Source organism: Balaenoptera acutorostrata, chromosome 3 (genome assembly GCF_949987535.1).
Source record: "Balaenoptera acutorostrata chromosome 3, mBalAcu1.1, whole genome shotgun sequence".
NCBI lineage: Eukaryota > Metazoa > Chordata > Mammalia > Artiodactyla > Balaenopteridae > Balaenoptera > Balaenoptera acutorostrata.
Window position 1 is genome coordinate 178,191,648 of NC_080066.1, and position 26,723 is coordinate 178,218,370.

A 26,723-nucleotide genomic window follows, 5' to 3' on the forward strand; every position below is an offset into this window, starting at 1 on the left:
CTAAAGCACTGCGTGCAGGAAACGTAGCTGCCAACACGTCGGGAAACAACCTATGCTTTCCAACAACAGAGCGCCAGTCACGTAAATTCTGGTTAACTCACTTGAAGGGGTGTTGTATAGACACTAACAAGGTTTACAGAGACCAAGAGGAAGAGCGCATCTGATGCAATGCTGAGTGAAAAAAGCCAGATTCCACACTAAATACACAGTGAGATAACCAGCAGCCAAAACACGCCTGCACCGGGTGGGGAGAATAAAACACTGCCATCGCAGTGGGAGAGCTTCAGAGCAGGGTCCCGGGGGACTGGGCTAAACGTGTTTCGATTTTCTTTCTACTTTTCCAAATCTTCCTGTTTCGCTAATGAATAGGTAGGTATCCCCCTAGAAATAAAATCGAACAAATCTGCGCCTGGGCCTCATCCCCCGCCCTGCGCAGCCATGGAATTCCTCTCCTTGTCGGAGCCGGCTCATACCAGCTGCCTCCCCGGGGCAGACGTGCCCTGGCCACAAGGGATGAGACCCAGGAGCTCTCGGGCCAGAGCTGCCTCTGAGTGGTTGCCACCCAAGGCTGCCCACTTGTCCCGGCCAACAGAGGGGTCTTCAGACCAGCACAGGGGCAGGCGGGAGGGTCTGGACTGGGAGACCCTGGGATGAACCCTCTGAGTCTCAGTCTCCCATCCGGGAAACGGTGATGATCACACACGTGGTGCGATCGCCGGAAGTCAGCAGTGCTGGCAAAATCGCCTTGAATAAAAGCACAGGGGCAGGCAGGGGAATGACAAAGCCCTCGTGGAGCAATTCTAGAGCCCGCCACTGCAGCAGGCCAGGCGCCGGACAAGCCCTCAGCACGCCCCATCTTGACTCTCAGAGCAGCCCCACGAGGCCACGGCATCAGGCTCACTTTGGAGAGGCAGGGAGGGGGCTCGGTAATGTCCAGTGGGTCCTGCCCTTTCCCCACAGACATTCCCATGCCTCTGAGTAAGGGTGCAAAGGAGACACTCCCTCTCAGAGGGCCCTGGAGGGGGTCAGCTATTCAAAGTATGCTCCTCCGCCCAGGTGGGTCCACGGCCTGGAGAGAGGTCACACATGCAAGCAAACTCCCAGCTGAGAGAGCCGCTGTGCTGGTCACACACCCCCAGGGGCGCAGTTTGGTTAATTAACAGCCACTGCCCAGCTCTGCCCCGACGCCGGAGCCCACGGGAGCCTGAGAAATCCCTTCTGCAGGGAACCAAGATCCAGACAGGGGTCCAGCCTCTCGGGGAGTCGCAGAGCCAGGATGAGAAGCCAGGGCCCGCCCGCTGCCCACCGCAGCGTTGGGGGGATTCCGGCGGCACCGGGGGGGACTGGCTGCGGCCACAGGCCAGCGCCCTCCGTCCAGCCAGGACAATTCCCTCGCGTGCAGGCACCATCAGCTGGCACTGCCCCTGGAGGGCACCATGTGGAGGCATCAGTGGCCTCTCTGCGCCGGGCCAGGTGGAGCCCTGGCCTGCCACCCCTCACTGTGTGGTCCAGCCTGTACGGTGGGCTGGACCAGAACATCTCTGACGCGGTTCTCTGCTTCTCGCGAGTTCCTCCTACCCCGAGGCCCAAACACAGCCTGGGCCGGAGCCCATCCCACCACAGGAGAGAGGCCTCAGGCGGCACCGGCCCTCCTCCCAGGCTCCGAGGGGAGCGAGGGGAAGAAGCAAGGCTTATTTCACACGCCCTGCCCGGTGCCGGGCAAGCTCCTGGATCTTCAGGACCATCTTCAGGCCCCAGGCTCCAAAATTCAGGGATTACACAGGCGGCAGGGCGGTGGCGGGGTGGGGACAGGCGCAGACAGGCCCTGCCCGAGTCCACCCCACGCCACGCTCTCCCTCCCTCCCGGGCCTACAGGTGCCTCACCTCTGCCCACGAGACGCAGGACCCCAGCCTGCGGCCCTGTGGGGAGGGGTGCTCACGGGGCAGCCTCAGGAGACTGTGCCCGTCCGGAGCGATGTCCCCCACAGCTCCAGGGTCCCTCGGGAAGCAAGAGCACCCGAGGGTGGCCTTCCCACGGCTGCTTCTGCTGCGACAGGCAACGCTAAGCCTAGACGCGTCTGGGTGTAAGCGCTGGGACCGCCTGAGCCTGGGCGAGCTCCTCCGGCAACCAAACCTCACTGGCATCACTCCATTCACCCGGCTTGAACAGACACTCGCGCCCTGGGGAAGACGTGCCGGGGGGCCGCTGGGGCCTCCCAGAGCGGCAGAGGAAGAGGGGCTTCGAACCACAGAGCTGTGCCCCGACGGGCAGACCCAGGCCCAGATGACGCTCAGTGGGTGCCCCCCCCCCCGTGCCAGGCCCTGGAGGCAGACTCTGAGGACAAGGGTTTGCCCTGGGAGCTCGCAGCAGCACAGGGGAGGGGGCCAGAGTGAGGCACCCGCAGACAGGGCAGCACACGCCCTCCGAGGGCCAGGCCGCGCCAGGGCCGCCTCTGCCTGCGGGCCCGGCTCGGCCCAGGCACATTCCACCCGTGAGCTCCCAGCACCGTGCCTGCACGCACTGCGGCCTAGGACACTTCGGTGGGAGGACGGACCGAGGATGGGGGGCCAGGAGGGAGGGCAGCAGGAAGGGGACTTCACGCCCTGCCCCGCCTTGTGACTTGGGCCCCTGAGTTGCCACTCTCCCAGCCGTGAAAGAAGCACCTTTGCTACAGAGCTGGTAAGATTCAATTAAACTCAATTCCGCAGGACACAGTACGTGGGCAGCCTAGTACCGGGCCTGACCCCCAGCGATGTGTATGTCCCCTCCTTCCCCTCCCCAGCCACGCACGTGATGACCTCGGTGCAGAGCTGCCCACTGGGCCTCTTGCTTCCTTCAATGCCATCCTCCCTCAGAAATGCCCGGCGGGCAGCCAGCCAAGGGTCAGCCCCACGGAGGTGCCTATGTGTTTCGCCATGGCCCACGTCTTTGGGGGAAGGCCACCCTCCCACAAAACAAACGCACAGTCTGGGGCAGAAGACAATGACATCCCCCAGCAGGCTGGCTTGTGCAGCCCCCGGCAGACAGCAGATGTTCGGAGGGACAGACGATCCAGCCAGCCAGGGCCGAGGTCCCTCCCCGGCCGGAAGTCCTGCTCCCCGTTTTGTCTCTGCTGCCCACGACCTTGCACCCCTCTGGCAAGCCTACTACTCACTCAGGTCTCAAGGGCGGTGGCCACCCCCACCCAGTGCCACACAGAGCTGGAGCTCACTGCTTCTCAATCCGCAGAGGAGAGCTAACATGCCCCTGGGTGCCCGGCACCCGGTACAGAGATGGGGACTGTCACGGCATCGTACGGGAACTGACACTGAGCCTCCAAGGGGGGCAGCCTGACCACAGCCAGAGGGCACCAGAGCTGGGGTCTGAATCAGGGCTGCCTCACAGGGGTGGGGTGAGGTCCAGCGCCCAGCCCGGGTCAGCCTGGCCTCTCAAGCGGAAGAAAGGTTTATCCAGGACAGCGCACCGCCTGGCCCGAGTGACACGTGCTCCCCGAGGGCTGTGCTGGAAACCAGACATTGCGAAGGAGCTGCCTCCTCCTCCTCCCCCTGCACACCTCACACTCACACACGTGAGCTCACACGTGTGCACGTACGCACACACACCCACGCACCCACATTCACACGGGCATGCACCCACACACGTGCCCCGCCTCTCTCCAGGGTCTCGGCACTGAGGAAAAAGTATTGAGCTGGGAAGCAGGCAAGGGGTCATTTATTTTAATTATTAAAACAGCAGCCACTTACTCTCGAGCCATCTATAATGCCACTTAATTACCTAGTACATAAAACTGCCTTTGCATCTTAGCAGAGCAATAAATCAGCTCAGAACCGGAGTTGTTTAAAGCATTCTAGCCGAAGACTGGCGGGGGGCGGGGGGGGGGGGACGGTGAGAAATCACCCCTCGGCGCCCCAGGAAGTGATAAACCAGGTCTCTGCTCTGAAGCCGCGGCCACGGCAGGAACAAACGGGCCGGCTCCCGCCCGGCGGGGTGTGAACTGGGAGGCTGGCGTCCTCCCTCCCGCTCCTCTGTCCACTGCTCGGCTGGCCCCTGCCCTGCCATGCTCCATCCTTTGTGTGGTCCACAATAGCCCTGCCAGATGGCATGGCGTGGCCAGCAGCCCCTTCAAGCCAATCGCTCATCCTGTCGGGACCCAGCAGGGGCTGTGGGCAGGACACTTGGGAACTGGCCCAAGCCACGCCTCGCTCGCCCCTGCCCTAACCGCCTCCTGGTCCCTGGCCCTCAGGCACAGGCGGCTTAGGGCACACCTGGGCCATCAAGAGGACCTCAGGCAGGTGTACTGCCGCCAGGGGAGTAGGCAGAACCACGGGGTGATTAAGTGGTCACTCTGTATCTGCAAGACAGCGGGACGAAATGGGGAGGGCGACAGAGCAGGCAGGGAGACGCCAGGCACCACACCCCCCCAGCGCTGGCAGAAGGCACAGAGCAGTGCTTCCCAGCAGGCAGGCATAAATCATCCCCTCCCATGGGCTGCCCTGGCCTCCATGTGCTAGCAGCCCCGGCGTGCTTCTCCAAGGGGAAGGGGTCCTGTGAATGGCACACGAGGGAGCAGGTGGGCTGTGCAACTCCTGGGCACACGCCACACTGGGCTGACCACGTCCCGCCTTCCCTCTGAGGATGGCTCCCAGGGCGCACGGGGCAGGGGGTGGGGGCACGGCAGGCACCAGCCCTAGGCAGTGGACCCCTGGGCTGTCTCCAGTCTCAACCATCACAAGCACCGCTGCCATGAGGGCCTGGGCGTGTCCCATCTGCACAAGTGCTGTCCGCTGTAGGATAAATTCCCGGCAGCGGGATTGCTGGGCCAAAGGGGACATGCCTCTGCAATTTTCTAAGTCACCAAACTGCCCTGCATAGGGGCTGGCCCCATTCACACTCCCATTAGCGTGCATGACAGCCTCTGTCTCCCATTAGCACGTATGAGAAAAGTTTTCTGTCTTGTCCTTTGTTCTTTGAAGAGAAGGAGTTAGCCGGCTGGAAGCCTTTTAAGCTCCGCACGCCGCCTGCTCGCTGCTTTCTGGTCCTCTCACCAGGGAAGTGCCTCCTCTGGCCGGTGTTGGCCCCCCCCGCACCCCCGCACCCCTGGCTGGCACGGCTGGAAAAGGGGAGCAGGACCCGGCTCACCCCGGGACACACCCCGCTGCAGCTGGGCGGATGTGTGTATCCCAGCGTTGAGTTCAGCAGGAACAAGTCACCACTTTTCTGAGGCCCTCCCTCCTCCACAGAGCCTTCTAGAATTGCCCCGCTGGGGCCGCGTGCTCTCCAGCTACCTGCACCAGAGCTTCAAGCTCTTTCTGATTCTTGTCTCATTGTGTCACCTTTCCCCGAATCAGCCTCCACCATCTGACTGTGAGCTCCCGGAGGGCAGGGACTCGGCCAACCTGTGTGTGCATCTCTCAGGTCACGTGTGTGCATCTCCCTGGACGGTGCCTGGCATGGATCCTGATGGTGGGAAGTGTCCGGAGAAAGCTGTCAGGAAGCTGAGGCAGGGGGACCTGGCTGATGGCTCATCCAGGCTCATCTCCCGATACCAGGAACAATGTCTAGCCTGTCAAGCCCCCTCGGGGACACTCCAAATTAAACTGTCTTTACAGAAAGATGGGCATCCGGCCAATCTGAGACCTTCTGGACAGACTGCATTGGTTTACAGGGCGACTGGATGGAGGGCGGGAAGTAGGTGGGGGCAGACGCAGGAGAAAACAGTCTGTGAGGAACGTGTGCTTGTCCATGGAATGCTCTGGAACTGCCAGGAATATGGGCGGGAACAGCGGCCACCGCGGACAACCAGCCCCAAAGAAGAAGGGAAACGGACCCTCCCCAGGTGGCCTCGGGCCTCTGAGCATGCAGCCAAGCGGCTGCTCTCCGAGCTTAGTCACGGGCCACTGATCGCACTGTCCCCCAGCTGGGTTTACCAGTGACAGCCAGCTCAGGCTAAAGCACAGCCGCTTGGGGACCCTGGTCCCCATGCACTGCGTTAACTCCTGCCACCCCTCCCCTCCTCCCAGCCAGTCCACAGTCCTCTCACAACTACTGGGCTGAGAGGCTGTGTAGTCACAGGACCTGACAGGTCAGATACAACGTCACCAAGGGAGAGCTGACCCGTGACACTCAGCTGATGGGGGCCTCCCTGCATCCCGCACCCAAGCTATGGGGGTGGGCCTGGGTGGGCAGGGATAAGGGGGGCTGCAGAGGGGGACGGGGGTCCTAAGACAGAGGTGCACCACTCCCCACCCTGGGCCTCACTCGGGGATGCAGCACCTGTAGTTCCTGCCCTTGGCAGCTCACCGTCTCAGGGCAGGCGGCAGACGTGCCCACTGATTACGTGAAGCTGGGATGTCCGTCCTGTGAAGGTTTATTTACAGACACAAAACTCATTTGCCCCATCACTTCGTTTGAGCCTCACAACAGCCTCATGGACCAGCTTACATTAAGTTCTCCCATCTAACCAACAAAGAAACGGGGGTTCAGAGAGAGTCCACCACTGACCAAGTGTACTCCACAAATGAGGCCGCAGGATGTGTGCCCAGATCGTCTGCCTGCAGGGCCAGACACAGCTCCATGCCCCACCGAGAGCATCTCACATGGTACAGACACCTGCCTGCCAGTCGAGGCAAGCAAGACTGCAAAAGGAGGAGGGGGCCACACCACAAGCCTGCACAACACAGCAGAGCACGGCTTCAGCACACCGCTCCATCCCACTGAAAGCCCGGGAGTTAAAGCCCAGCGGCGGTCACAAGAAAACCCCAGCCCCAGAGGCCAGCTACCGGGCCAAGGTCCCTGAACATGGAGACAGAGGGGCCTGGAGGGGAGAAGGAAATTGAAGGAGGCAGGGTGGCGGAGTCCCACTACAGGGCTGGGCCAGGACTCCCTCGGCGTCCCCCAGACCTGCGGGGAGGCGGGCAGTGGATGGTTTTGCAAAGTCAGCCGGGAAGGGCCACGCCAGGCGCCACGGGCCTCCGGGAGCCCCAGGAAGAGGCATGAGCAGCAATGAGTCCCTCCCTCACCTGCCAACAGCGCAATGCCTCTGCTCCTGCCCAGGACACTTGGACGCGCTGTTCCCTTCCTTGCAGTGGTCCTCTCCTCCACTGCGGCCACAGCCCGGGACTCAGGCTCTCAGAGGATCTCCCAGGACGTGGAGCACGCACGTGGGGGGAGGAGAGCTGACCCCCGGCGGGGGGCGCCGGGCCGGGCACCCCTCTGGCACACAATGCCCTGCACTGCGCTGAGAGGGAGGAACTTCAGTCCCCCTCGTAGAAGCCGGGCCTCCTAGGACCCTCTACCAGAGATGATCCAAAACCTGAGTGGCACTAACCTGGGACCAGCACAAGGAGGCCTAAAAATCAGACAGGTAACGAGCTCCACGTGCACTGACCCAGGGGCAGTGTGTCCCCATGATTTATGTAGCCCTGGGAGAGAGGGCGGTACGTGCCCAGGCTGGGAGTGGGCAGGCTGTCACCTCCTCCTGCCGTGTGATGGACGTGGGAGCCCAGCAGGACGCCAGTGGCACCCCCATGCCCCCCCCCACTCGCCAGCCCCTGCTGCTTCATAACCACTGTCTGCTCTTCTATTAACAGAACCGGACCCGAGCAGAACAGACACTGGAACAGCCACAAACATAAACAGGCCTCCAGCAGGGCAGGGGGACCCCAAAGAAGAGGCATCCTGATGCAGGAGGGGCACGCTGGCGGCCCCCCACCCCAAGGCAAGGGAAGGCAGCTGTGGGCCACAACGGGGCAACTTTATAGAGGGTCCCGGGAGATCGGAGGGGGCGCGGCAAGGGACCCCGCATCCTCCCGGCTTAAACTGGGTGCTACTGCAAAAGGAAGCTGGTCTTTCCCGAGCACCGACTGCGGGGAAGGCTCACTCACAGCCGTCACGGCCCCTGCCAAAGTCTGCTCGGCACTTGCTACGTGCCAGGCACTCTGCCAAACACATCACACGAATTACTCAGGCCTACGAGGGACACGCCATCATCGCCCTATTTTCCAGACGGGGAAACTGAGGCTCCGGGGGGGTGGTGTCAAGGGCCCACATCACCCAGAACGGTAGCTGGTGGATCTAAGACCTTGAGTCCAGGGCTGACCCCCTCAGAGCTGGGCTCTTCATCCCTAACCTACGGTCTCCTGCCTCCCTGCTCCCCGCCCGCCCCCGCCCGTCGCCAGCCATCCAGGGAGGGGAGGCGTCCTGTTCAGCCCCTCCTGGAGAGTGAGCAAGGTGCCCAGGCCCTACAGCTCCCCGCCTGACCCTGTGACCCCTGCACCCGTTTACAGCAGGGGAGATTCTCAGTATCAGGGTCTGGGCAGGCGCCCGCCTCCTGCCAGGTTGTCTGCTGCCCTGAAAAGGCCTCAAGCACGTCCGCCGCCCGCCCCACGCCCAGCGACCCCCTTAGACCGGAGTCCAGCACGGCCCACCGCCCCACGTGTCCCTCCCGGCTGGGCACCTGCCTTCTGCAAGTGGCAGTGGGCTCTCGGCCGCTTCACTGTCCCTCACCCTCCGCTGAAAGGAAGGGGTTCAGCGGCTCTGATCCCCAAAACGGCGGCGGCCGAGGAGGAGGCTGGAACTTCTGCGCAACCCGCCACGGCCACGGCCGGCCACGGTCAGGGTGCTGCTGTGCTGCCACACCTGCCACACCCAGATGCCACGAGGCAGGGCGAGGCCCGCAGACCCCAAACCCCTCTGCCCTCCCCAAGTCACAGGGAGAGCTGCCCCAAGTCCCCGAGCTGCCAGCTCGGCCCGTGTCTGGGCCTCCACTGGGGCCCCTCAACTGAGGAACAGGGAAGGCAGGCCCCCATCCCCGGTCTGGTTGACACGAGGATGAAATGGCAGGAGCGGTCCCAGGAGCCGCTGGAAAAGCCGCCCTGACCCAGGCACCAGGACACGGCGTGTTGACCGATGAGACAGGAGAGCACACGGACCGATGGGAATGCAGCAGGGGGCCTCGGTTCACCCCGGGGAGGCACGGCAGGGACAGAAATTCTCCAGGTGGAGGAGGAGGGTGCAGTGACCAGCAGACGACCCCCTGTGCTAAGGCCCCATTAGGGCCCCTGGACTTTTTTTTTTTTTTTTGGCCATGCCGCACGGCTTGCGGGATCTCGGTTCCCCAACCAGGGATTGAACCCAGGCCACAGCAGTGAAAGCGTGGAGCCCTAGCCACTGGGCCACCAGGGAACTCCTGCCCCTGGACTTTTTGTAAAGAGCTCCACGAGAGCCTTGGTCTCACGGCAGAAGGGACCCCCGGCCCGGGACACCCTCGTTCATGATGGTGTGGGGGGCCTCACGGGCCAGTGTCTGTGACCTTTCCCTGCTACCCATGAATTTGCTCCCTGACTCTGGCCTCACTGACCCAGGGCTAGCCCTCAAGGGGCCACTGGCCCAGACCGGCCGGAGTCAGGACACTGGGCCAGCCTCTGTGCCCTCCGGCCTCTGCCTAGGGAAGGCCAGGGTCCCAGAGTCCCAGCATCTAGTCCTGCCCCTGCCACGCTGGTGCCCATTTTCTGCTGGGACTGGAGGGCCAGCCTCGTGTATTTGGGGGCATCCACAGCCGCTCAACAGAGCGACAGCGGGAAAGGCCTCTTTGCTGTGTAAGCCAGGCCTCCAGACCCAAGGTGGGGGGCTGCTAGCCGGGTGTGTGCGTTTCCGAGGGCCTGGGGCGGAGGATAATCCCAGGGCCCCTGGGCCCCCTCCAACCTTCTCCAACCTCCTCTGCCCCTCCTCGCCCTGGAGCCTCTGCCCCGGGCCTCTCAAGGCACATCCCACCTCCCCAGCTGCCTTGCAGGGGGCGGGCGAGCCCCAGGGGCCTCCTCTGTGGACCCCTGGACACACGCCGACACTCCGAAGACAGCGCCCTCCTGATGGGCTGGCAGGTGAGCGGACGTGAGGACACCGCTCAAGGAGAGAAGTGGCCGCCGAACCCCGTGCCAACACGGAGGGGGACGCAGACCAGCCGACGGGGGTGCAGGGTCCTCGGAGAGGAGGAAGCTGGGCCTTTCTGGGGCTGGGGGGCAGGGCCGGGCCACACATCCCTCAACTGTAAGGATTACCGCGAGTTGTGGGATTACTAGTGGTTTGGCCAAAAGCCAGACACAGGCTCAGAGAGAAGGGCAGATAAAACGCGACTTCAGTCAGGCTGTCAACAAAGGAGAGGATTACCTCGTCAGAGACAGAACTGGAAACGACGTGAGGGTGGGAGCATTCCCATCCGGCTTCTCCAGGGTCCCCAGCCCTGCTCCACCTTGAACATGGTCCTGAAAGGCAGGCAGGGCGCTCTCTCCTGGGGAGGCCGGTGCCTGGTACAGCGGCAGGAACGTGGGCCTCAGAAACAGCCCCCTCGGTGGGCTGACCGAGGGTCCCAGGGATCGCGAGGGGGCGGCTGCTACAGGGAGAAAGGGGGCAGAGGGGGAAGGTCAGATCCCAAGCCTCCGCCCGACAGTCCAGCCCCTGCCCCCAAACCCGGCCGCGCAACAGCCAACTTTGACAAAAGACCCGTGTGACCTCACACCTTATCCACAAAGGAAGATCCAAATTCTAACCCCCAAGTGCGGTCCCACGGCAAGGAAGCTAAGCTCGGGAACCAGGAAGCTGGAAACCACACGACACAGGGCTCCGGTTTCTGAAGCGCTGATGCCCCCAGCAAACAGGCCACTGGCCGGCGGGCTGTTTGCTCAGCTGCACCAGGCGGGATTCCCAAACAGTGCGTGAGGCTGGGGGCAGTACACCGCCACTGCCCGGGGCTCTTGGCAGTTACAGGGGGGCCCCTGGTGCCAAGGCAAAACCCGCGGCCGCAAAAGTCAACGTCTCCTATCCAGAGAGGCCCTAAGAAAACAAGAGACAGGGACCCAGCTGCCTGAGGCTACAAAGCCAGGACACTCCAGAACCAACACGTGAAAACCAGGAGCATCTGACCTCACACTGGGATCCCACACCACCCCAGGCGTCCTCGTTAGAGCCTGAGACCTGCATTCCGACCTCACACCTCTGAGGTACCACACGGGGGGTGCTGAGCGTGGCACCTGCGCACAGAGGTGCGGACCGTCACTATTAAATTTACTGTCCCAGACGCAGGCTCATGTAGGACATTTGCTGATGCTGAGCTGGCTGGAAAGATCCTGAGCTAAGGGCCAGCCTCAACCGGGCAGCTTACAGTGAGAGCAGGACGGGGCCTGTGCAAGTGAGAATGGCTCCAGAGAAGGAACCCTTGATGTGGGGCTGGAAATATGCTTTCCTGAAACCTAATCACCCTCCGCAGGGAGTGACATCCACGTGCGGACATCACGGCCTCGCTCCTTACACACCTGAGCACCTTACACACCTCATCCCATCCAGCGCTCACCACACCCTGCAGTAAGGAAGGTTCTAACAGTCCCCCACAAGATCCACGAGGAAAGAGGCACAGAGAGGTTAACCGGCAAGCCCAGAGCCACACAGCAGCCAACACTGGGGTTTTCTGTGAACCCTCATAGGGGCGCTGGACAGAGAGCTTCCTCCCACCGGGCTCAGGATGGTCAGGAATGCGGGGGTGGCCTGCACGCCTGGCCCCTTACTGTACACAAACCCTGTGATGTGGGTCCCTTATCAACCCCACTCTATAGATGAGGAACCACAACAGGGACCAGAAGTGGCCCAGGCAGAGGCTTCTAAGGTGGTGACGGTCCAGCAAGGGGACGGTCAGAGGGGAGCATGGGGCTACAACCTGTCAGGCCAGACAGGAGAAATGAAAACGCGTTCCTGGACCTCAAGATATGCCCTGCGGGCCCCTGGGAACGAGGGGTCCTCCTGGAGCAAAGTGCACCTTATCCAGGTGTTGACCTCCTTGGCCACTGACCTCAGAAAACACAAACCTTATGGGTATATGTGGCTTCAGAGAGAAGCAGAAAGACTCAGGCCCTGATACAAATTGAAGGGCAAAACCAAAAATGGAGAGGGTGGCACATGCTGGGGCTGGCGCTGGGGCTGGCAGCAGTCTGGCGGGGGCGGGGGTGGGGGGGTGGGGTCCCAGGAGACGGAAAGAGGACTCCTTCCCTCCCACCTCCCCAGCTCCAAGCAGCAAGGCCAGCCCTTAGGGTCCCCACCGCCACCCACTCACTGTCCCCCCAGCCCCGCCATCCCCACCTTTGCCAGGGGCTCACTCTCTCCAACGAACCACCCCAGCGAGAGCGCAACGCACAGGAAGGAGGACTGAGTCAGAGGAAGCCCAGCCACGGGGCCACCAGGCCTTCTCACCTCGCCGAGGTCTGCCAGCCGGGGCTACCACAACAGCAATAATAACAGCCAACAATTTATTAAAAACACCCAGCTCGGGCTTCCCTGGTGGCGCAGTGGTTGAGAATCTGCCTGCCAATGGAGGGGACACGGGTTCGAGCCCTGGTCTGGGAAGATCCCACATGCCGCGGAGCAGCTAGGCCCGTGAGCCACAGTTACTGAGCCTGCGCGTCTGGAGCCTGTGCTCCGCAACAAGAGAGGCCGCGATAGTGAGAGGCCTGCGCACCGCGATGAAGAGTGGCCCCCACTTGCCGCAACTAGAGAAAGCCCTCGCACAGAAACGGAGACCCAACACAGCCATAAATAAATAAATAAATAAATAAATTTATAAAAACAAAAACCCTTCTATTAAAAAAACAAAAAACAAACACCCAGCTCTGACTGCTATGATGACCAAGTGCCCGTGGTACATGCGTGGTGCTAAGCTGCTCCCCAGGCCCATGTGACAGGTGAGCCGCAGTTCAGAGAAGCGAAGGGCGGGCCCAAGGCCAAGGTAATAGGGCGTCCCTGGGCGGGACGCTAGGGATGTGAGCCGGCCAGGTCCTCCACCACCAGGAAGGTCAAACTCGGTCCGTGGATGCTAGAGTGCTCCGAACCACCTCGGACTCCTTTCTCCCCCTCTGTTTGCAGCAAGATTTAGGATGCCAGGAACTCCTTGGAGAGAAAGGTGGGTGGGAACCTGAATCACAGGCACAGGGTAATTTGTGGCCTGTCCGGGGGGCTGGCGGATGTACATATTTTGGGCAGGCAGATGCCAGGTTCCAGGCCCCTGGTTTCATGAGCCAGGCTCCGCCAGGCTGATTAGAACAACATATCCCTCTCACCCCTTCCCTCCTGCCTCCTGACCCATGGGAAGCAGGGACCATCACACCTGCCCGGCCTCCTCGCCCTTTATCTTGGCCCTGAGCCACAGGGAGAGAGGCTGAAGGGACGGGGTGAGGGGTTTGGGCAAAGGAGCTAGAAACTGCTCAGTGTGGGCCTCCTACCTCCACCAGGGCGTCTTCATGAGGCCCAGAGGCTCCCCACACGGGGTCCTATAACCCGAACCCTACCCCAGGCTCTGGAAGTCTCTGGAAGTCAGGGGCGGGGTGAGATTCTCTACACGCTCTCCCAAGTCCATGGGCTCACCTTCACAGGGCGGTAGGTCCTGGAGGAACCAAGAGGGTGGGCTTCCTGTGACCCTCGCCCCACACAGCCAGCCTTGGTGGGGAGGGGGTGGGGAGCAATGTTTGTGAAAGGCCAAGCTGCGGCCCTCCCTGGGAGGTCCTCCATCCCCGGGGGACAGCCACGCGCCCTTCAAAAATGAATTGGTTTTTTGGGTTTTTTTTTAAGAATATGTGCCATGTGTTAGATTTACTTCTGTTATTTAATTTATTTATTTTTATAAATTTATTTTATTTATTTATTTTTGGCTGCTTTGGGTCTTCGTTTTTGCACGCGGGCTTTCTCTAGTTGTGGCGAGCGGGGGCTACTCTTCGTTGCGGTGCATGGGCTTCTCATTGCGGTGGCTTCTCTTGTTGCAGAGCACAGGCTCTAGGTACGTATGGGCTTCAGTAGTTGTGGCGCGCGGGTTCAGTAGTTGTGGCTCGTGGGGTCTAGAGCGCAGGCTCAGTAGTTGTGGCGCACGGGCTTAGTTGCTCCGCGGCATGTGGGATCTTCCCGGACCAGGGCTCAAACCCGAGTCCCCTGCATTGGCAGGTGGATTCTAAACCACTGCGCCACCAGGGAAGTCCCCCAAAATGAACTGTTTTTAAAAAATGAATTATTTTTCTCTAAGAAATAATACATAAGTTCCGACGCCAGAATGTTGGGGTGTCATCTCCTCCCCCTAGTCTGAAAGCTGTGCACGGGGCCTTTGTCACCAGGACACCGCAGGGGTCCTCCAATGCAGGCACCCACCCCCCACTCCGAGCCCATCCTCCACCGGGAAACCAGAACACCTCAAGAAGTGTAAGTGGGATGAGATGGTGTCATCTCTGCCCAACTTAGATAAAATCGCAACTCCAACAGTTCCGCCCACTCTGCCCCCTCGGTTACCAGACTCCAGCCACAGTGGCCTCCGTCCTGTCCTGAACAGCACCGGGCTCATCCCCACCCGCCTCCACGTCCTCCCTGGGCTGGAAGACCTCCAGGGACAGCTCCTGCTCATCCAAGCCCCAGCCCAGGCAGCCCTCCTCTCAGACGCCACCCCTGCCACCGTCTCTGGTCCATTCCCAGCACTCACCAGTACACAAATCCCTCTTGTCCATTTATCTGTTTGCTAGTTTGTCTCCCCAGTGAGACCTCTGACTATTTTTCTCCTGGAAATATCCCAAGAGCGTGGAAACGGGGCCCCGACGTGAAACAGGCGCTCGATAAACAGATGACAGCACACGCCCTGAGCACCGCAGAGGGTGACGGGCATCGGGACCACTCTGACCGGGCTCCTGGGCCTCTGAGCTCCACCTTGCCTGTGTACAGGATGGGATGATGAAAACCTCAGAGCGCCACGGTGACCACGGGAGACGACGCCACGTGCCTGGTGCCGAAGGAGACAAGTAAGGCTGCCACCGTTTCTGGGGGCGCTCAGAAACCAGGCAGAGATGCCCACGGCGCACACACCACTTAATGTCTCCTGGAGCCCCCAGCGTCCCTGCCGGCCCCGCTGCTGCCACTACTCACCACGCCCGCAGCTGGGCCGACCACCCAGAGTGAACGCCAGCCCCCTGGGTGCTCCCGGCAGAGGAAGGAGCGGCGGGTGGCCAAGACTCTAATGGGAGCCCCCGGGGAGCTGGCTCTGCCTGGCGCGGGGGTTGTTACGGTCTGAATGTCTGTGCGCCTCCAAAATTCATACTGAAACCCTAACCCCCAACGGTGATGCTGCTGGAGGCGGGGCCTTTGGGCGGGGCTTAAGCCATGAAGGTGGCCCCCCATGAATGGGATGAGTGCCTTACCATGGGCTCCAGTCCAGAGAGCTCCCTTGCCCCTGCCACCCTGTGAGGGCACAGCGAGAAGGTGCCAGCTGTGAACCAGGAACCCGACCAGGCTGGCGCCTTGATCTTGGACATCCAGCCTCCAGAAATGTAAGCAATAACTTCTGTTTCCATAACCCCCCAGGCAGTGGTATTCTGTTACAGCAGCCCACACGGACTAGGAGGGGTGTTGCCCCACCCCGACCCTGCACTGCCTGACTGCTCAGGGGAGGTTTGTTTTCACATCACTGAAGGTCATTTGCTCTCACTTAGAAGCACAGGACCCTCTGCTGTCACCAAACTGCAGGCACCGGCTGAGGCCACAGGCTTCACAGTCACCACCACCACCCTCCCCCACTCTGGGCCTTGATGTCCCCTTAGAGGAGCGGGCTGAACAGGGCCTTGCTTGGTCAGTGATGAGGTCCCCGCAGCCCAGCTGCTCTGGCTCGAACAGCAGTGCGTACCCAGGAGGCTGTACTCCCGCCCGGGTCGGGGCCCTGGGCAGCAGCATTCGGCCCTGGCTCCAACCTCCTGTCCCCAAAGAGCCCCAGGCAGCACCATGCCCCCATTACACACGGTCCCCTGTCCTCCACAATCGCTGGCAGGTGTGTGCTGCTGGGGTTGGTGGGGGAGGAGGGGTGTCAGCCTTCCAGAAGGACTTGGTTTTTACAACCGCTGTCGCCAAACGCACCCCTCACCACGACCCCACCTAGACCCTCGATGCCCTCTGCACCTTCCCCATGGAAGGGTGGGGGGGGGGTGGCGAAGACAGACGAGCCTGGGTCAGGCCCAGGCAGCTGCTGGGTGACCCTGAGCAAGTCCCTCCACATCTCTGAGCCTCAGATTTCTGGGCGTGTTCACACTTGCCCCCCAACCTGCAGAAAGCCTCTGGTCTCCACAGCCCATACACAAGTGAGGGGCTGTCCAAGGAAGCCTCCAGATCCTGCCTTGCTGGAATCCTGCTGCTTGTTATCCTGGGATGAGGAGGACAGACGGGGACGGCTGCATTCAGGAGCTGCCACCTGGAACCCGGGATCCCTGCCGGACATCTTCCCTCATGGAGGGCACGCTCACCTGCCAGCTTTGTGCAGGGGTTAAATTCTGCGACACCTGCTCTCTCCTCTCTGACCTCCCACCACCTCGCAGCCGAGGACCCGGGGTGGGGGGGGGGGCGGGGCAGGCAGCTCAATGAAGAACCGAAAATTGCTCTGGGAGTTTTCTGTGTGTTCACAGTAGAAGCAGTTAGATCTCAGCATAAATCTTTCCTGGATCAGGGAGGCAGAGATGCTGGCTGTGCAGTATCCCAACCGCAGCTGGCTCTCCCCCCAGCCAGGGCCTGGCACACGCCTAGCATACTACCCCCCGCCCCTCCCAGGCTGCGGCACAGAGAACCCAACAAGTTCAATCCAGATCCGGGGGAGTGCGGGCGGGGGAGGGGATAAAGATGAAGGGGACCTGGGAGGCAGGAGGGCCTGGAATTCAGGGAATGTAGGGAGATAAGGGTAGAAAAGAAGAGAGGCAATCAGGGCTAAAGGCACAACTGCTGGGGTTCCGAGCCCTGACCAGGGGCTTCGCCAAAGTGAAACGATTCTGGGACTTCCCCGGCGGTCCAGCGGTTAAGACTCCGCACTTCCAGTGCAGGGGGTGTGAGTGTGATCCCTGGGAGCTAAGATCCCGCATGCCACGCAGCGCAGCCAAAAAACAAAAAGTGAAACGATTCTGTTGGTCCTCACACTTGCCCTGAGTGGTACACCAGCCGGGCAGGCTGGGGTCTGCCTGCAGCCCCGCCACTCACAGCTCTGTGACCCGGGCACATTCCTAAACGTGTTGCCACATGTGCAAGGAGGGACCAAAGAAGGACCCGCCACAGGGCATTCTGGAGGTTAACGAGGCCATGGGTCAGGTCCTCGCCCAGGGAGGGGCTGTGGAAGCTGCTCAGGGGGATGCTGGCCATCCCGCGGGGCACCCCACTTTTATGCCCGGAGTCCCTGACAAGCAAGGGACTGCCAAGGTCACCAAGCAAATGGCTTCGACCAGCGACAGGGAGGAAAGGCTTCCTGGAGGTGGGGACTGCAGCCAGAGGGCAGCCTTCAGGATCTCATCCGGAATGGGGCTCAGTCCCGGCCTCCGGCCTCCGCGGGGACGGCCTGTGCTTCCTCCTTCCTGTTTGACTGGCACCTCCCCCAGGATCCGGCCGAGTTCCCTGACATAGGAGCCACGGGGTGGGGCCCGCTTCCTAACCCCGGGCCAGCGCGGGGGACTAGGACGCTCAGCAGGCGTTAATGTGACCGAACCAGGGGACTGGCAAGGACCTCGGGAGACGCAGAGGCCCTGCGGCTCACACACGCGGTGCTGGGCCCCCTCTGCCACCGGGGCCCGTGGCACGCTGCTCACCCTGCAGGGCTCGGAGGACACCAGCACCCAGTAATCGCTCCGTGAGCCTGGTCCCCTTCTGTCGGTAATGGGCCTTGCAGGGCTGCCATGAGGACCCAGCAAGAAACGGAGGAAACTCTCTGGAGCTCAAAGCTCTACAAAAACCCACGCTGACCACACTGGAGGAAATCATTCACAAACGTTTACACAAAGCGGCAGACCTCCACACCCTCACGTGCTTCAGACCATCTCCGAGCCGTGCTCCGTGCAGGGAACATTCGTGCTTCGGGCCCTACAGCAGAGGTTAACCTACTCCCGGCTTCCCAGCCCTGCCCTGAGTCACAGCGACAGTCACAGGCCATCAGAGAGAAAACAAAACCAACGGGAAGGCAGCTTCCCACCCCGGGACACCTAGGACAGAAGGTCGGCGTGCTCCCCCCAGGCTGACCCTCACAGATGGCCTGTGTTTCACGGCTGCTGGCCGGAGGCACGGGGTGGAAGTCAGGAATCCAAATCACCTCCCAGGCCAAATCAGATACCTGTGGGCCGGCGATCCCCTCCGTTCCCGTCCAGAACTCAAGTCGCGACAGGAAACCCTAGGGAAAACCAGGTGTGTGTCCTCCGCCCACCTCACAAATCTCCCCTGTCCACGCAGTTCTAACGGGCATGGCTAGACTGACAGTCACATCTCCCCCCATCCCCAAAGAGAAACCACAATCCCACAAAGGGGGCCAAGGCACATCCAAGGGGTCGACAGGTCACCAATCAAGCGGTGACACGTGGCGGGGATCTCTAGATGCCTTAGTAAAAGAAAAGCTTGAGAGTGGCTGCCAACCTTCCCCGCTGAGCCCACCTGAAACCCAGGGCCGGAGGCCTCGAGACAGCGAGCGCGGTCCTGAGGGTCCCTGCAAATGCGGTGAGCCGGGCACACAGTGCATGGCGTCCGGTCCGGTTCCGACACGCAGGACCCGGCTGGCCTGGGAGAAGGGGCTCCGGGAGGCTCACCCCCACCTCTGCCTGGTCACGCACCGTCCCCAGGACAGAACGGTGCCGTCCACTCACACGCCACGAACCTCTCCTGCGGCACCTACCTCTCCGGCACGGCAGCCTCACCCCCAAGAACCTGTGAGATCCAGGGAGTAATCAGCAAGGGGCCGAGGCCCACATCCACACAGGGGTGCCGGGAGCATGCAGGGTGCACACGGCTACAAAGCTCGCCTGCAGCTCCCCCAGGGCCCACGCTCACCCCGAGCCCTTTCCCACCAGACCTGCTGAGAACAGGCTTCCTGAGGAGGGACGCTTGGGTAGCAGCAAACATTCGCAAGGCCTCTTTCAGGTTTACAGCCCTCTTACCCCACAACACCCTGGGGACTCGGGGGGCGGGGGGAGAGGGACAGACTCTCAGTCACTCAGCAGGAAATCAGGGCTCAGAGAGGGTAAGAACACATGCCCAAGGTAACACAGCAAGTCAGCAACTCTTTCCACACCCCCCTGCCCACCCCAGCACCCTGGATGCCCCTGTCAGAGCCCCTGCCCACGCCCACGGACGAGCTGTCCCACCCGGGCCGGGCTGCCTGGGCTCACAGGGGGGCCACCATACGCCCCAGGGGCTCCCACTCCTGATCAGCCCTGCAGCCGGCCGGAGGCCTCAGCGTCGCGGCAGACAGACACCGGCAGGGGATGCAGCTGCACCTGTGCCGAGCTGGACCGGTTCCAACCCCAGAAACAATACTCCTGGCCGGTCTCCTCTCTGGTTTCCAGTCTGCATCTTGCTCGTCTCTGGTGCTCAGGGTGCTTAATAAACATATATTGGATGAACAAAGGCATCTCTACCACTGAGAGCCTGCTCTGTGCTGGGTGTGGGCCCCCGATCTGCACAGAACCACCTGAGTGTCCCTGAGCCCACTTAACAGCCAAGGAGACTAAGTCCAGGTGAGGTGGGCAACTTGCCCAGCGAGTGGGTGGCAAGTCACACCGGACCCCCCAGCCCGGCACGCCCCCAGGGCGGCTCCTCCTCCACTGGCCTGCAGGTTCCGGGGCGTGCCACCAGGACGCCATGGGGACACCACGGCGAGGACGCTGCCTATGGTGGGCGCCCAGCCCCCCCGCTTCCCCGTCCCATTGGTCCAGCGTCTCCCGGGCACCATCTCCCAGGGGCACCTCAGGGCTCAGGGCCACCTGGGTCTGCCAGGTGTCTGCTGCATGAGCAGGCAGCTCCCTCTGAGCTCCGGGCCTCGGTTTCCTCACCTGCACTGAGGTTTCAGATGCAGCGAAGAGGAAGGGCCAGTGTTCCCACGGGGGCACGGCTCAGCAACCGCCCACCCTCCCACGCATTCACCAGGAGTTGTGGATGGAGGGAGGGTGCCGTGAGTGTGTAAACACCAACATGGATACAGACAGCACCCACCTGTCACCTAGAACCTTCCGTGGGTGCAGTCATACCACCTGGCAGATCATTAAATCCTCACCCCAGGAAAGGCTTGCAGAAGTCAGCTCTATTCTGGGGAGGAGCTGGGGGAGGGCAGCATGGGTGCTGAAAGCAATGAAATTGCCCTCTCTCCCAATTACACATGGTAAACTCAGCACCGCAGGGAAGGCCCAGCAGTCGTGAGAACTTAAATAAAGACTGAAAGCAAGAAATAGAAGCTGTGGGGAGGGATGCTTTCAGGCTGTTGAACGTGACCGAGGGGAGCGGGGACAGGCTGTGTGGGCAGGCTGGAGGCTCACATGCTCACACACACTCATACAGACACACACTCAGGTAGACACACACAGACACACACACACAGTCTCACTCACACTCAGACACTCACATAGACGCACTCTCTCACATGCACACACACTCACACCCCTTCCATCCCGGCCACCCCGCGTCTTCCCCAAGCCAATCCCCTCGGCTCCCCTACAAATCCAGGGCCCCTCTCCTGGCTCCTGCCCGACGCCAGGCACTGGGCCCAGGGCAGCTCAGGGGGGCCCTGTTCTCGGGAGCCTGGTCAAGGGGACCCTAAGAGAGGCCACAGTTCCTCGGCTTCCTGGGTCATCGCTGCAGCTGAGTTTAATCCAAGAAGCTGGTGGCTGACTCCACAGTCAGGAGACTCGGGGCTCAGGGGCAGGCAGGGGGCCCCCCCAACCCCAGCTTCCTGCCAGCTCACCCCACAGGACCCCTCAGGACCCCCAGGCACTCATGATGGGCCCCGGGCACTCCAGATGCCCCTGGCAGCCGGAGGGCCAGTGACTGACTCAGCCCACCCTCCTCCGAGCCTTGCAGAAACCCAGCCCCAAAGAGTCCAGGCAAGAAACACAGATGGACGGGGGCAGAGCCCAGAAGGCGAGGAGCAGGTTCAGGGTTGCTGAGGGCAGGCGGGGTGCCCTCGTGACCCAGGAAGACATGGGACGGCGGCCGGCTGCCTGGTGACTCTCAGGGCCCTGCCCACCCCCACCTGCTGAGAGGCCGCGAGGGCAGGGCCGCTGGGGGAGGGGCTCCCACACCACCTCCTGCCCGCCGCCACCTCTCCTGACCCTCACTGTCCTCATCTTACCAACAAGGACACCAAGGCACAGAGGGTGTCAGGCTGTCCGTCCGCAGGTAGCCTGAGACAACCCTGCCCACCCCCATCTGGCTGCGTCCCCCAGCTCTGGGCGTCGGCCTGGGGGTGGGACATGGAGTGACCCCAGCAGCGGCCACTGTGGCAAACCACACACACCCCGGAGCGAGTCACCAGGGCGAGGCTGGCCGCTTCACCCAAGCCTCACATTCCCGGGCCGCTGCTGGAGAGCAGACGCCTTCCAGGAACTCGGTCACCGAGGTGGATGGGGCCACTGGGACGGGAAGCAGGAGGCCTGGCCACCGGGGCCCCTGATGAAGCAGGGGACGGGCAGCTCGGTGTGGCACTCGGCGTCAGGCAGGGGAGGCACCAGGCGGCCACAGGGCGCTCCCCACGCGGGCAGTGGGGGCCAGACGAACGACGGTTCAGACGTGGGGCCATTGTGGGAATTCACAGCAGAGGCTGATGCAGAAACAGCCGCATGCAGCCCCGGCAGAGCGAGACATGACTCAGAGAGACCCACGCTAAGCACTGGGGGGAAAGGGTGGCTGGAACTGTGAAAAGAGGGGGTGGCATTTCAGCCACAGCTTGCAGACCAGCAGGATTTTCCAAATGGAAATGGAGGGGAGGGGAGGGGAGGGGAAAGGAAGGGGGTTGGAGGTGGAGGAGACAGGGAAAAGGCAAGGGGGTATGGAAATGCCTGGATAGCATTCGGGAACTGCTACTGGCCTGGAGTCACAGAAGCTTCTGGAAGAGATGGGAGGGGGCATGGAAAAGGAGTCAGGGTCAGATCACAGAGAGCCTCCAACTTTGTTCTCAGGAGCCTGGGCTTGATGTTGAGGCTGAGGGTCCCTGTGGGTGAGGCGCAAGGTGGGGGCTGTATTTCCGGAAGAACATTCTGTATCGGCAGAGTGAGGGCTGGAGGTGGAGACCCTGGAGGCAGGGAGGCCACCTGAGAGGCTGGCTCCAGGAAACTGGAGCAGAGGTGGGCCTGGGGGGTGAAGTCCCAGCACCAGCAGCGACGGAGCGGGGCAGGAGCGCCCCACACCTGGACATCACAGACCCACACCTGGACATCACAGACCCACACCTGGACATCACAGACCCACACTCACAGTGGCACTGGTTCACCATAAACCACACGCTCGGCGGGGCAGCAAAGACCTGGGCAAGGCGGGAGTAGGTCACAGACAGCGCCACGCCAAGCCGGGCAGACCCACTGTGTGTCTGGACCTCCTGCAAAGCACACGGGCCCCAAAGTTAAACTCCAAGCTCTACAGCACACAGTGTGGTGCCTCAGGCCTGGGGCCTGACTCCCCTCCTTCGGGGCCAGCCCCGTCATGGGCAGAAATCCAATGACCCGCCTGATGGTAGGCCTGCCCTGGCCTGGGGCATCCACTGACCCTGCCCAACAACTGCCTTTTGTTTTGAGGTCCCATTGTCCTCAATTCTCTCGCCTGCCTGCACCAGGGCCAAAGGAGGATTTCCATAGGGACCTCTCAATGGGCTTGTGGAGAAACATCCTGTCAGCGGGATCTGCCGCTCCTGGCCTTGCCTGGAAAGGCCACAAAGCGGGTGGGGGCCAAAGACCCTCTGGAACCGGCCCCGGATGTGAGTGGCTACTCTAACCCAAGCGATCGTTGGGCTGCAAGGTCGTACGCAGGTGGTGGGACTCACCCAGGATCATGGGACCGTGGCGGGCAGAGCCAGCCCTCCTCCTCCACCGCATCCACCCCGCTGCCACGCTCTGCCCTCCTGCGTGACCTCATCCAGTCTGGGGACCCAGTGGGGCCCTGAGAGAGGCCTGTGTTCCCCCAAAGCTGCCCCACCTCACAAGGAAGGGGTGCCAGGCCTGCCCCTCGGACCACCCTGGCGTGGGGGGGAGGGGCGGGCGGGGTGCTGACATGACCAAAGAAGCCAAGAGGGAGCACGGTACCCCTTCTGAAGGTCCCAGCGGGGACGCCCACAAGATGGGACGAGCAGAGGGCCACTCAAACTGACATGTAAGAACTGCCAGTGATGCTTTGATAACGTACTCTCAACACAACCTGTAAATCAACTACACTTCAATAAAATTAAAAAAAAAAAAAGATATTCTCAAGATGCTCCCGGGGGAAAAAAAAGGGATTACAAACTGTAATACAACATGGCAAAAGTTGCTTCTTAAAATGCATGTCTTAGATTAGATCCTGAACAGAAGAAGGACGTTAGGGAAAAGCTAAGGAAATGTGGCGTGTGGACCCCACTCAGTGTATCAGTATCAGCTCGTGAATTGTAACAGATGCACCAATACCAGTGGAGGAAGTGAGCAAGAAGGGAACCGGGCGCAGGGTTTATGGGAACTCTGCTATCTTCTCAATGATTCTGCAAATCTAAAAACAGTTCTAAACAGCAACATTTATTTTAAAAAGTGTGTGTAACAACTCTACACGTGTGGCAAGAGCTCATAAAACTCTCCACACACGTAGGAGTGAGAGCACAGAAAGACAGGCGCTGTCGGAGGGAGGGTCTGAGGTCTGGTCGCTGTGTGGTGCCGACGTCACTGTCCTGGTTCCAATAATGCCCCGTTCTCCAAACGTACGGACACCGGGGGGGGGGGGAAGTTGCGGGTGGGGGGTGGGGGGTGTGTGTGATGAATTGGGGGATGGGGATTGACGTACGTACACTAATATGTATAAAATGGATAACTAATAAGAACCTGCTGTATAAAAAATAAATAAAATAAAATTCAAAAAAAAAATAGTGATAATGCCCCGTTCTCACGAGGATGTCACCGCCGGGGGGAAGGGCACACGAGAGTCCTCTACGCTACAACTGCAACTTCTTATGAGTCTATAATTATTTCAAAATAAAAAGTTAACAGAGTTTGTTTTCTAGGTCTGTGAGTTTACTTCTGTTTTGTATATAAGTTCATTTGTATCATTCTTTTTAGGTTTCACATATAAGTGATATCATATGCTATTTGTCTTTCTCTGTCTGACTTACTTCACTTAGTATGATCATCTCTAGGTCCATCCATGTTGCTGCAAATGGCATTATTTGCAGACTCAAAGACATAGAAAACAAACTCATGGTTACCAAAGGGGAAAGGGGGTGGAGGGGATAAATTAGGAATTTGGGATTAACAGATACACACTACCATATATAAAATAGATAAACAACAAGGACCTACTGTATAGCACAGGGAACTATATTCAATACCTTGTTAAAAAAAAAAAAAATTAACAGAAGGTGTATACAGACTTCCCTTTTCCACCCAGCATTTCCTCCTTTAGGAAAGGAGGAAAATGTTAATATCTGTTCTCTGCAGAGGGCAGGATTATAAGTGATTTTCAAATTTCCATGTTGAACCTTCCGGTACCTCCCAGGCCTCCCATTATGAGCACACAATAAGCAAAGGATTATTTAGGGGTGGGCAATACTCTGCATCTCCACCAGGATAAACCACGGGGGGTTGGAGTCTGCAGCCTGAAAGGACCAGGTGAGACAGGACCAGGTGAGACGACAACTGTAGGGGTGTCCCCACCCCCAGCCGGACACAACATTTGTCCGGAACGAAGCCCGGAGCTCCTCACACACTCCCACCCACAGAGTCCAGACAAAGAAGAGGCCGCCTCGCTCCCCATCCCCAGTGGAGTTGACGCATCAGCAGACATTCTAGCCCCCTGGGAACTCCTGTCAGGGGACCCCAGGAGAAATTAGGAAGGCTGAGCTCAGGCTTGCAAGAGGGGGCTGTGTGTCCCCAGACTGGGGCGTGTGATGCACTGGGAGATATCTATAACGTGTATCATGCTGCAAAAGGGGCTTTGGAGCCAAGAGGTTCCAGAAAAAGCGTTCTACCGATGCGCAAGTTTCAAGTCCACTAACTGCCCCACTGCCCACAGAGAGGAGAAAAATTGCACTCAGAACTAGAATGTTCCTGATTGTCTCCTTAACTCACCCATTTCAATGGCCAGTCCTCCCACGGAAAGTAAGAAAATGTACCGATTACCAACAATACCACCGCTGGCCACATTGCACTGGTACACGGAGGCCGTCTGGGTGCTGGGGCCCAAGGTGATTATTTTTCTAAATTGTCTATAATAAACAGGCAGTTGTTTTAGGAGAAGAAAATGCACCCATGGGAACCATGTGGCTTGTGCACGGAGAGGCAGCGCAAGGCCGTGGTTAGGGATGCGGGCCCCAGAGCCAGGCACCGCTCTGCCCCTTTCTCCCCGGACCTGGGCTGCTTAATCTCTCTGGGCCTCCACTTCCTCTTCCTGTTCAACAGGGAAAACAGAAGTGCCTGCGCTTTGTGAGGGTTAAAGGAGTGGATACGTGGACAGCACCGAGCACCCATGAGTTATTACTGTTCCTACTACTGTTACTATTGCTGTTACTATGCGAGCATCTTGGTCCATCCTCAGGAGCCCTAAGATGAACTGGATGGGGTCACTCCATCTAACAGAGGCGGAAAGGTGAGGCACACAGGTTTGTGCGACTTGCCTGGGTTTACACAGGTGGACCCACGACCAGAGCTCAGGACCCTCCATCTGGACCCTATCAGGTGGCACCTGGTGCCAGCCAGGTAACAGAATCACAGCCTCAGCTGGGCGAGTTGGCCTTGGCCAAGCACAGCAGTGGGGCGTGTGAGATGCCAGAGCCCCTCTTCCCGGGACCTCAGGCGGGAGGCTCAGAGGTGGCCACGCTCAGGGCACAGGGACAGGGGCCAGGCCAGCCGCCCGGGGAACTCCTTCCTCCACCCTGCAGGGAGGACCGTCCCATCCTGGGCAGGTCTTTCTTTCCTGATGGCCCCTGCCTGCCTTGGGCGGTGCTCAGACCAAACAGTAATGATGACCCAACGTGACTCTAAGGTCCAGATACGGGCAGGGCTGGGGGACTTCAGGGGCCCCTTACAGATGAGGCCCACACAGGGGGTCCAGGACAGGCTGAGGCCAGAACCAGGCCCCTGACCCTCCTCCAGGGCTCCTACAGAAAACTGCCCACCACACACACACACACACACACACACACACACACACACACACACACACACACACACACACACGCGCGCGCGCAACTCAGAGACACACCAGACCCTAAGTGTCTCCCGAGCAGGGGCCAGCAGCCTGCGGGGAGGGACGCAGTGGTCAGCAGGCACCAGGGGCCGGGCCCCATCCACCATTACCACCCCTCACAGCTGGAGGCACTCTGCATAAGACAGCACAGCATGGAGCTGAGAAGACCACCAAAAGCCCCACTCTGCCCCCGGGAGACAGGCAGGAAACTAAGGCACAGGGATGGCGCGGTGGTACCTGTGAAATCCCACAGGCCTGCGGACTGCGTGTTCTCATCTGTGCCGTGGGGCCGTGCCAGCTCCCCCCCCGCATCCGGGCCCCAGCAGCCCCGAGGACTCCTCCTGAAGGCCCTTCATGATAAATGCACGCATTTTTAGGAAGCAAGCTCTGTAATGAGGCATCATTTCCAGATGCCAACTCACAACTCTCTGGCTCACAAGCATCTCCTTGTCTGAGCCTCTCGGACGTGCAGAGGAAAAGTGCTGTGCCTGCGAGGCAGCCCCCGGCCCCGGCCCCGCTGGCC

At 60.5% G+C, this 26,723-nt stretch overlaps 1 protein-coding gene across 4 annotated transcripts in view; it reads right to left on the reverse strand.

Annotated features, from left to right (window-relative positions):
- The window catches only part of CCDC85C (coiled-coil domain containing 85C), an 83,519-nt gene that overhangs the window by 39,496 nt on the left and 17,300 nt on the right, over nucleotides 1-26,723 (reverse strand). The gene's annotated exons all lie outside the window — the stretch shown is intronic.